This window comes from Chionomys nivalis, chromosome 21, assembly GCF_950005125.1.
Source record: "Chionomys nivalis chromosome 21, mChiNiv1.1, whole genome shotgun sequence".
Taxonomy (NCBI): Eukaryota; Metazoa; Chordata; class Mammalia; order Rodentia; family Cricetidae; genus Chionomys; species Chionomys nivalis.
The window spans coordinates 34,879,205-34,890,620 of record NC_080106.1 but is presented as its reverse complement, the minus strand read 5'-3'; positions in this window follow the sequence as shown (position 1 = coordinate 34,890,620).

Sequence of the window (11,416 nt, the reverse complement as noted above, 5' to 3'; positions counted from 1 at the left end):
AAGAGTGCTACCACCTTCCCACAACATCACCAGGAGAAGCCAAGCCTTCAACACAGGGGCCTTGGAGGGCAGTTAAGAGCTAAAGCGTAAGCTTCGTATGTGGTGTGCACATTATTACAGACCCAAGGAGCAACTATGGACAACAGACAAGTCTTCCTGTCTTCACCGAGAGGCCTTTCAAGTCCAGGAGGCAGATGACAGACACCCAAGGTAGGTGAGTGAACATATAGTTTGCTCCACGGTTGAGATGGATTGCCACAAAGGAGGGAAGAAGGAGTAAAGATGGAGGTGAGCAGGGCAAATGGGGGTCCAGGGTAGAGAAAGACAGAGCACTCCAAGACCTCTATGTGTGCTGTATGAAGAGAGTGAGGAAGCAAGTCTCCTAGCAGTCTCAAAAGGAGTTTTCTTGGCAGAGGGCACAGCAAACATGAAGGTCCTGTACTCCAAGTACTCAAACAAGAGTACAGATGACAGCCAGGCATGGTGGTGCCGCCTTTAATCCCATCAGCTGGGAGGCAGGGATCCACAGAGCTCTGTGAGTTCAAGACCGGTATGCTCTGCAAACACAGTCAACAGAATCCTGCTAAAAATCTAACTTAGGTTTGTTAGCTGCAACTCCCAGTGTTTCTTATACACACCCCATAACACTGTATACCAGTGGTTCTCAACCTTACCAATGCTGTGACCCTTTAATGCAGTTCCTCATATGATGGTGACTCCCAACCATAAAATTATTTTTGTTGCTACTTCATGACTGTAATTTTGCTACGGTTGTGAATCATAATGTAAATATTTGTGTTTTCTGATCCTCATCGGCAACCTATATGAAAGGGTTGTTTTACCCCCAGAGGGGTCGACACCCACAGTCTCTTCCTCCTTCCTCCTTCCGGGTACAGTAGTTTCTGCATTCTTTTGAACAGGCTCTCATCATGTAGCTCTGGCTGGGCTGGAACTCACTATGCAGATTGGTCTTGAACACACAGAGCTCTGATGTGGGATTCCCCTCTGTATGCTGTGAATACCATCGGTTAATAAAGAAACTGCTTTGGCCCTGTAGCAGGGCAGAACAGAGCTAGGTGGGGAAAACTAAACTGAATGCTGGGATAAAGAAGGTGGAGTCAGGGAGACGCCATGTAGCCGAAGAGACAAGCCATGTGCCAGTGAGCCACAGCCATGTGGGATACATAGACTAATAGAAATGGGTTAAATTAAGATGTAAGGGTTAGCTAATAAGAAGCTAGAGCTAAGCCGGGCGGTGGTGGCGCACGCCTTTAATCCCAGCACTCGGGAGGCAGAGGCAGGCGGATCTCTGTGAGTTCGAGGCCAGCCTGGTCTACAAGAGCTAGTTCCAGGACAGGAACCAAAAAGCTACGGAGAAACCCTGTCTCGAAAAATAAAAAAAAAAAAAAAAAAAGCTAGAGCTAATGGGTAAAGCAGTGATTTAATTAATATAGTTTCTGTGTGGTTATTTTGGGAGTCTGGGCCTCCTACCACAGAGCTCTGTGGGCTTCTGCCTCCCAGCTGATGGGATTAAAGGTGGCACCACCATGCCTGGCTGGCTGGTTTCTGTACTCTTGTTTGAGTACTCGGAGTACAGGACCTTCACGTTTGCTGTGCCCTCTGCCAGGAAACTCCCTTTTCCCAGACTGCTAGGAGACTTGCTTCCTTATTCTCTTCAGACTGCACTTATCTTGGGAGGCTCTGTCTCTATCCTGGGGTCCCCGTTTGCTCCGCTCACCTCCATCTCCACTCTCCTTCCCTCCTTATTGGCAGTCCATCTCATCGTGGAATAAACCACGTGTTCGTTCCCTTACTTTGTATGTCATCTGCCTCCCGGACTTAAACGCCCTCTCCCTGAAGACAGGAAGGTGTGCCTGTTGTCCACAGTCGCTCTTTGGATCTGCAATAACACACACTGGATGTTCGACAAGCACTTGAGGAAATGGATGAGTCGTTCTTGAAATTACCCGGTGTGAGTGAGAAGGAGACACGGAACACGCAACAAACCCTCTTAGGAGTTTATTAGAGGGGGCGTGTATGGGCCTGGGGAAGTCAGTGTGGAGAGGGAGAGAAGGAGAAAGGGAGAGGGGGAGAGGGGGAGAGAGAGAGAGGAAGAGGGTGCGTCTAGCTTTTAAAAGCTGCCTAGCGCATGCGCACAGGGGGTTGATGTGGCTACGCCATTTGCAGATAACAGGGCTCATGATGCGTGCAAGGGCTTAGCTGAGTCATACCTGGGTGATGTAATCCATGCCGCACGTGGGTCACACAGGGCCCTTTAACATCCCAGGGGGCCATTAGGCACTTCTGCCTGAGGGCTTGTCTGTACATTCATAGCCCCTAGAACCCAGAAGTATCAGCTTTATTGTGGTTAAAACCATTACAGTTCTCTCATGTGGTTCTCTGTGTAGGGACATAGCCCCACCCATTGGGGGCGTGTTCGCCTCGGGCTAATGTTTTGCGCCGCCACATCTCTGGGTGTTGGCTGCTACCATCCCACAGGACCGTTGTGGAAAGACTCCTTCCAGTGGCTTATTCCCTGTCAGACTCTCCCTGTGACCCGTTTTGCTTTCTGTTCAACACTTGGCACCTGCTAAGCAGTCCCTGGCTATGCCAACCTCCATATTCCAAGACCTGCTCTGTCTTCAGCACTGTACTGAGTTCTCTCCAGAGCCAAAGGGTGGTCATGGGTGTGAGCCAGTGAGACACTGGGGAGTCACAGGCCCAGTCGGAGGGGCAGGGCAGGCATTGCTCAGTGAGTGACCAGTCACTCACTCTCATCAATCCGTGCCAGGTACTGGTGGGGATTTGGGTTTCTCCAGAGAACCTGGAAATTTGGCTGCTGTATTTGAGACGGGGTCTTGTGTAGCCCTGGATGGCGTCACATTCACTATGCCATTGAGCATGGCCTTAGATGCTGAGATTACAGGCCAGTGCCAACATACCTGGCTTGGTTTTGTTGCTTTTAAATGATAGGATTCCCAACTTTGAGAAACAGAAAACCGGAATACCTCTCAGTAACTAAGGTTTTAATTAATGACATCCTAAGAGCCACTCGTGTGTGACCTCCCTGTGCTCTGGCTGGGCAGTTGGATGGGCTTGGGCAGAGGAGGGGAGAGGCTGAAAATGACGCGGGTTCTGTGGGGGTTTTCATCCAGCAAGAATTCGCTGGTCTTTGTACAGTAGCGTTCCAGAGATCCCCATGGTTGATTACAATATAGGACCTGTGGAATTTGTTCTGAGGGAGCTTGATGCGGAAGAGCGACCATCTGGCGTGGGAGTCGTCACCGGTTGAAACGGCGACAGGAAGAAGAAGCCATTCTCGCTTCTCCAGATCCAGGGTCTCAGTTTCCCACAGATGCTCATCACACTACACGTTCTGCTTCATAAACTCAAATTGACACCCACCCAGGAAAGCGTCTGTGCATTTAGAATTAAGGTCCCTTTAGTACCAGGAAGTAGCTGGGACTCCTCTAGGAGGAGGAGGGGCTCAGATCTCTTTTCAATGTGTGTGATTTGAAATCGGGGAATCTGTATCAGGGAAGCCGGTCATTGAAGGTCCTTCTGGGAAGGGGGCTTGGTAAGGACAAATGGAGCAGGAGTTGGGACTCAGGGGTCCACTGTGGCTAATTCTAAGCACAGGTCCTTGTTTTCCCTTTGGGATAGAGTCTTGCTATGTAGCCCAGGCTGGCCTCAAGCCCCAGGGTACTGACTTTATAGCTGCATCACTATCGCCCAGCCAAACGCTGGCGCTAGTCGCCGAGCCCCCCCCCCCCCAAGCATTCTGGCTTCCCAGGGCTTGCCTGCAAACCTTAAAACTCGCAAGGTCGTGGCTGACAGGCATTCTCCTTGAAATTGGCCCGACCCTGGCTCCCTTCAACACTGGACCTTTGGGGAGAGCAAAGAAAACCTAGGTCTTTAGGGGTGATCAGTGGAAAGAATAAGATTGCGAGGCTGCTTGTGGCACCCTGACAGCCTTGGTTTGGTCTCTTCCTGGTGACACCCTTTCTCTTTGCACCACTTTGGGCCGGGCCTGTGAGGTCACCATGGATGGTAAGTCTATCCCACCTACCTACTCTTGAGGAGGGTGGTCTCTGGGCTCCTTGTTGATCACAGGACTCTCAGATGGCTCTCGTGAGGCAGGCAGGGAACACGTCCTGCCTCTAGATATCTGCTTATGTTCTACAAAGATCAAATTTTTGTGAATACCGAAGATTCCATGAACAGCTCTGGCCTTCATTGTGCCTTCTCCCCACCTATACCCTACCAGGTTTCCGATCTTCTCACCCTAGAGCTCCCAACTGTGGCACACCGAAATCCCTCTGTAAAGCTACCCTAGCAGGGAGCGCGAGACCCCTTCACCTTCCCAGACTTTTAACTCTTTTCAAGCATCGAGGATACCCAAGTCCGGGCGATGAGTGGGCCTTGAATGCAGCCTCAGGCTCCTCGGCCACCCCTCTTGGGCGTCCAACCACAGTTTAGGAAGTGATAAAGTACTAAAGTCTCGCGCCTTCCTGAAAAAATAATCACCGGGTGCCTTTGATTTCCAGGGCCACCGAGACCCCTCGCCGCACTTCCTGTCAGGCCAGTCCTTTGAACAAGCTCCCTCCATAATTTAGAGTTTGAATCTCGTTTTAAATGGCAGTTAAAAATTGTATGTGGCAGTTCACAATGAAATTTAGCTTGACAGCTTGGACATAAAACTAAAAATAAATGACTTCACATCCAAATAATAAGTAATAACAATGTTAGCCTGCATAAGAATAGCAGGGCTGGATTCAAATACAATATTAATTTTAGGGATATGAGTGACTGGGGAGAGTCAGAGGAAAGAAACAAATCCTTCATATAGCAATCGTCTCCTCTTATCCCCCAGGCAACCGGCTGCCTTTCACCTCCGCGGCTCGGCAATTACGTGGTGTAATGGAGGCAGCGCAAATAAGCAGAAAGATTTTATTAAACCAAATGAGCAAATCATCTGCGTATTATTGCGATTTGATTGACACTGACAAGTGTCGAGCCGACGCGGGTGTGAATATGATAAAGAAGCCTGCAGAAAAGCTCTTGATAATGTTACTCTTGATAAAGTTGCCTGGCCACCCTCGCTCCGCAAATAAAGGGGAGAGGAGTAGAAACGCATATTAATTCTCCCAGTTTGCAGCCCACCGGAGGACGGGAAGGGGGGGGGAGGAGTTGCAACGGCTTCAGCGTGTGGCATTTGATATGAATACCAAAATTGCATTCATGATTCACACAGACTTTACGATAATATATTAATATTAAAACTAAAGGTCATCCCACATAACAGTTAAGCTGCCTGAGCTTCAACCTTTATACCAATAACAGACTCTGGGAAGTAAGGGAGAAATATTTGAATATCTAAAAAAAAAATTATTTTATTTTATTTTTTATTTTTTTTTATTTGGGAAGATTGCTGGCTAACACCGGCTGAGCTAGCCCTCACCCACCTGCCCTCTCCGGGGACAATTAAGGGGCTACCTTGAGGATGGCTGCAGTCAGACAGCTGAGGCTGCCTGGTGAGGCGAGGTGATTAATTGCCACAGGCCTTCGGGCCCTCGCAGGCCTGCGTTCCACTAATGATTCCCTCCTGAGCCGGCGGAGCGCGCGCCCGCGCTGAGCAGGTCGGTGTTTCCCAGATGGCGTCAGCACAAAACTTTACCCGGCTACCAGGGCGCTCCAAGCAAGTGGCCCAGCCCAGGCAAGGCTGTGTCTAGGACGATTTAGGGAAAGACCTGCCTGCAGGCAGGGGGCTAGCTGGGGTGACCTCTGGAGCTTCCCCCAGGGGTTGGTTTGCTCTGATTCTGTCAGGCGGGCTGGCTCATTCTCCGGTAGGTGGGACCTGAAAATGGTCCCGGAAGAGCTTGGAGAAGAAAAGTGGGAACTGGGGAGCGTGGCTGGTCACTCCACTTTAGGGCTTTCCTCAGAGCCAGGGAGACCTTTCCGTAGGCAGTGACGCCCGCTTCTGGAGAAAGTGCTGGAAAGGTTTTGTGGTCCTTGGTCACCTAAGGAAGTGACAAGTCTGGGCTGCAAAGATAGGGTGCACCCCAGTCACCTCATACAGCCCCGACAGAGCCTGTGGGTGCCTCAGAGTTGAGTCTTTCTGCTTTTATTGAACTCGCTGGTAGCTTGAAGCTGACCATAGTAAGAGGAATTTACACCACAGACATTGGCAAACACTTATACGGCATCCCATTGGTCAGTAGGTGATGGGCAAGGTAAGAAGATCTTACTTTCACTGAGTCTGTCTGTCTCTGTAGTCCCGCCATTACCCATAGAGGCATGTGAACATGGCTTATTTTGTCTAGAACAAAATAAGGGGGTGGGGGGTGGAAGCTAGACAAAGTTCCACTGAATACTGTCATTGCAAAGCACCTCAGATATTGCCTGCCCATTGGCAATATCTACCCTAGTAGCTCCCTTGCTCAGGAGCACAGTGTCTCTGGTTCCTTATGGCATTTTACCTAGTGGGCTTGTGACCTGGTGTTTCTTGATCCTGGTCACTCCCTGACTGGTTCAGCCTCCTCTTCGGCAAGCAGACAACCATGGTGTACCTCATGGTGGCCTAATTCAGGAGGACTAACCCAGGGACTTCCATCTGGGGTCTGAGGGGATGCTGGGCAGAAACACCTTTTCCTCTGCCCTCGCCCCCTGTTTTCTGTCCCACATTTCCCTCTCCAGGCCAAGCTAAGGGACACAGGAGATGTGTCCAGGACACACATCCAGCTGCCTCCTCGCCTGCCTTCACTGTCACATGGCCAAGTGTTTCCCGAACTCTCAGGCCTGGCCTGGGGGAGGCAAGAAAGTCAATGGGTTATGACCAACATCAACAAAAATAAAACAAAGGGCCTGCAGGGGTGGCTTAGAAGTGCTCGCCATGAATTCGTGAGGACCTGAGCTTGGTCTCAGCACTCACGGAGAAAGTCAAGTGTGGTGCTTCATGCTCATAGTCTCAGTCCTGGGTAGTAAAGACAGGGAGATTCGGTGGTGGTGGTGGTTGGGGGAAGGGACAGGCTTGCTGTCTGCCCAGTCTAGCCAAATTAGTGAGCTTCAGGTTCAATGAGAGGCACTGTCTCAAAAAAAATAAAAACTAAAAATAAATAAAAAATAAAGATGGAGAGCAACAGAGGAAAACATTTGACTGTGCACATGTGCGCGCGTGCACACACACAACGCATGTTTGAGGGTATACCCACACATACACACGCAACTCTAACCCCCCAAAATAGAATTTTAAAAATAAGAAATTGTTTTCTAAAAGTCTTTTGTCCCCCCCACTAGTGTACCGTGGATTGAACTTTGAACATCCTAGGCAAACATTCCATCCCATGAGAAGTACCTTCAGCCCTCTTTGACTTTCTATTTTGTAGGAAGTTCTCATTTATTACCCAGGTTGGCCTCAACCTCGCACTGAAACCCTAACAGGCTGGAACTTGACGTCCTTCTGCCTCGGCCTCTGGAGCAGCTAGGATCATGGCTATTACAGAGTGGTATACCACGTGTCCCAGGGGACACCAGGGCAGCTTCTCCACATTGGGAGAGATCCAAACACTGATGCCTCCGATGAAGGAGGAAGGACAGAGATAGGAAAGGAGGAAGGGAGGGAAGGAGAGAGGGAGGGAAGACGAAGAGGGAGAGATCTATTCTGATAAGCCTGGCTTGCCATGCAAAATCCAGTTCTGAATGTCACAAACTAAGCATGATTTTCTCTCTTGTGTTTCTTCTGCAAGCGACTGTGACCCTTTCACCCTCCCCAAGGAAGCCTAACACCTCCAGCTAATGAGGGTGAGATCACTTTCTAAAAGGCAAAGAAAAGGTAATTAACGCTTTCTCTAATGACTTCTACTGCAGGCCTCGGGAGTGTCTTGCTGTCCGCACCTGATGCGTTGAGACTCTCTGCCTTCCTTGTAGTGTATGTGACAGCCCCTGGGGACTCTTCCTCCAGAGCAGCTTACAGCCACACTAGGCAGGGTCCCATCCTCTGTCTCGTGCCTACAAGCACCACACGTGTGTTCACGCACAGGTCCACGAGGCCGTGAGGAAATCTAAATCAAATGACCGGCAGGTTCCTGCTGCCAGGACAAGGTTGCGGCCATCCTCAGGATGTGGTCTGCCATCTGCCTCCTTTAGACTAAGCTGTAGGGGACTGAGAGTCTTTCTACCTTGCCACAAACCCAAAGAACCAGGGACACTTGGGAGGGGCTGGATAAGGCTGCTGAGAAGGAATGAGTGAGGACCTCCTTAATGTTGTCTCTATAGGGGTTCAGGGAAGACTGTCTGAGACAGGCCGGGGACTCAACTTATCACATTGGTATAAACCCGAATACATTTGTGCATTCTTTCATGACTCAACAGGCTGAGACTGAGAGACAAACAGTGATCTCAAGTTTCTCTGTCAATCATTAATACTTTCACCACTTTTGTTATTGGTCTGGGATGAGTATTTTAGGGGCCTATCAATTAATATGAATTCATAGACCCAAGCATGGTGGTGCTTACCTTAATCCCAGGGCTCTGGAGGCATGGGGGTGGGTACGTAAGTTTGAGGCCAGCCTGGGCTACATAGGACAGACCCTGTCTTACCAAAGCAAAACAAATCAGAATGGATATTTAGATCGCCATGCAATATAGCTTGTATTGTGTGTTCCTTATCATGTCTTTACAAGTATCCTATTACTGTGAGTAAAAGTGAGATAAACATGTACCAATATATTTTCTATCCATTGTTGTGGGATATTTGTATACGGTGAGAAGATATATTGTTGTGATTGGTTTAATAAAGAGCTGAACAGCCAATAGTTAGGTAGGAGAAATAGGCGGGACTTCTGAGCAGAGAGAGGAAGTAGAAGGAAATAGTCAAGGTGCAGGGGAGAATCCAATGACACATGGAGGGAGTCGGACATACAGAACGAAAGAAAGGTTAAAAAAAAAAACACATGGTAAAATGTAGATTAATAAAAGCAGGCTAATTTAAGTTATAAGAGCTAGTAAGACAAATCTAAGCTCGGACTGAGCTTTCATTATTAATAAGAAGTCCTCATGTCATAATTTGGGAACTTGCTGTGTAGGACAGAGAAAGACTTGTTACAAGTCATCAATTCAACACTATATACAATGACAAAGTCACCCCTATTTAATTCTGATTACTGGTCTAAAGGAGAAATAAAGCTGGATATTGGGGGATAATAGGCTTCTAGGTTCTGTAACATTTTAAGGGTTAAAATCAGTCTAACCTATTTGAAATGCTAACCGACACATCCCTGGTCCATATGCATCAAAGGTCTATAAGATATGGGTGCACTAATCCTTGCTTTTATGGCCTGCTGAAACCAAAGCTTTATTTAAGATGAACAGATCATTTTAGCAGCGGGGAGCACCCTGGGAGAGGTGTGAGTGGAGCCAGTTCACACCAGGCCTCAAGGATCAGAAGGAAACATCGTTACATTAAACTTGAAGTTAACACAACATTTAGAAGAGATGAAAAGCGGCAATGTCTTCAAGCTGGAGAGCAGTCTACTCCTGGCATCTCAAGCCCTCCCTTCCCCCTTCAGTCAGCAACCGAGAAGGCTGTTGCTCTGCAGCCATGGGGTGAATTTCAAACACTTTATGCTAAGTGGTAAAAGACAGACCTTGGAGGTAGGGGCAGATCTCTGTGGAGGGCAGTTGCTTGGCATATACAAAGTCGTGGGTATGATGTCCAGCACCAGAAGGGGGAATAAAAGGTGAGGTTTATACTAGTCACCCATTTTTTTGGGGGGGGGTTTCAAGACAGGGTTTCTCTGTGTAGCCCTGGCTGTCCTAGAACTAGCTCTGTAGATAAGGCTAACCTCGAACTCACAGAGGTCCACCTGCCTCTGCCTTCCAAGTGCTGGGATTAGAGGCGTGTGCCACCACTGCCCAGTTAGTCGCCTAACCAAAACGATATCTAAAACTAGCAGGGGCTGGGAAGCAAGCTCCTTCGCAGTCTCCGAAAGGAAGGTGTGTGGAAGCTGCAGGCTGCTGTCTCACTTCCAGGGAAGTTCTGTGATTCCTCACAAATGAGACTCGTCCTTGGAGCTTTCTGAAGCCGCTGTGACAGAGCTGAGGGATCCACAGCGCTCATTATTCACGTTCCTGGAAGCAAAATGTGCTATCTTATTGAGTCTGTTGGGAAAAGAGGAACACCCTCTGACACTCGGGCTGCCGCTGGGACCAGAACGCCTACCTCGCAGAGTCCACAGCCACAGGGCCTGGGGCTGCTCCCTCAGGGACAAGGTGAGGACCCGAGAATACAGAGCCTTAGTTTCCCCCACTTGTAAAGAATGTGTCCGGGACCTGATGCCTAGGGTCCTCAGTGCTGTAGATGCCAGCCATCAGTCTGTGGTTTTCCAGCAAGTGGTTTCCTGTGGAAAGCCCCAGAAACCCACCATGGGTACTTCCTAGGGTCCTTAGGGCGACATCTGACACATCTGCTTTACTGCTGAAGTAATTGCTTTCTTCAAATAAACTCAGTTTTGAAAACTTAAAATTAAATGTGTATTTTAAGCAGTAAGCTTTATATTATAATAGTAAAGGTGTTATTTGTGTGTGTATGTGTGTGTGTGTGGAGGGGGTCAGTCAGCAAATACTAGCCAATTGGAAAAGAAAGAACACGATAGCATGGCAGTGGTTCAGGCTAACAGATGGAGACTTGAATTTAGGACGGTATTTCTTTAAGGAGATACAGTTGAAGAGAGGCACTTAAGACCTATTAGCGCCAAACTGAGATGTGCCCCTTGCTCTGGTACAATGCTCTGTCTGTGTGCCTATTAGTAACACCATTGGTTACTGATAAACGTCCCCACTCAGAAACAGACTCACTTTGGCTTGTTTTGTATTTATTTATCTATGAATCTATTTTCTGCTTCCCTTCACTGAGCTCCCAGTGAGCCACCAGGTGGATCTTGGTTGATCCATCTCTGTATCCCTACTCCATGTCTCCTCTGACCTTTGCTCAGAGGGTATAACCAAGTTAAGCCTCGGTAAGGTGGGTCAAGAGTGAAGAAAGGACCCCTATGGCCAGCTGGCCTGCTGTGTTGGTCTAAGAGGCTACTGTCTGTCTGGGGAGAATGGGAATGGGGGTGGTGGCTAGAGGATCTCCTTTAGAGATAATGGGTACACACACACACACACACACACACACACATCAAGAATTAGAGGCCATAGATTTGAGAGAGTAAGGAGGTGCATGGGAAGGGGTTGGAGGGAGGAAAGGGAATAGGGAAAATGGCATAACTATATATTAATTTCAAAAAAATTAAACATATTAAAAGGCACATTTATTTCTTTTGTGTACGTGCTGGGGGAGGTGGGTCGTGAAAGAATGTATATAAAATGGGACCTGAGTGGAGGTCAGAGTAGAACTTGTGGGAGGTGCTTCTTT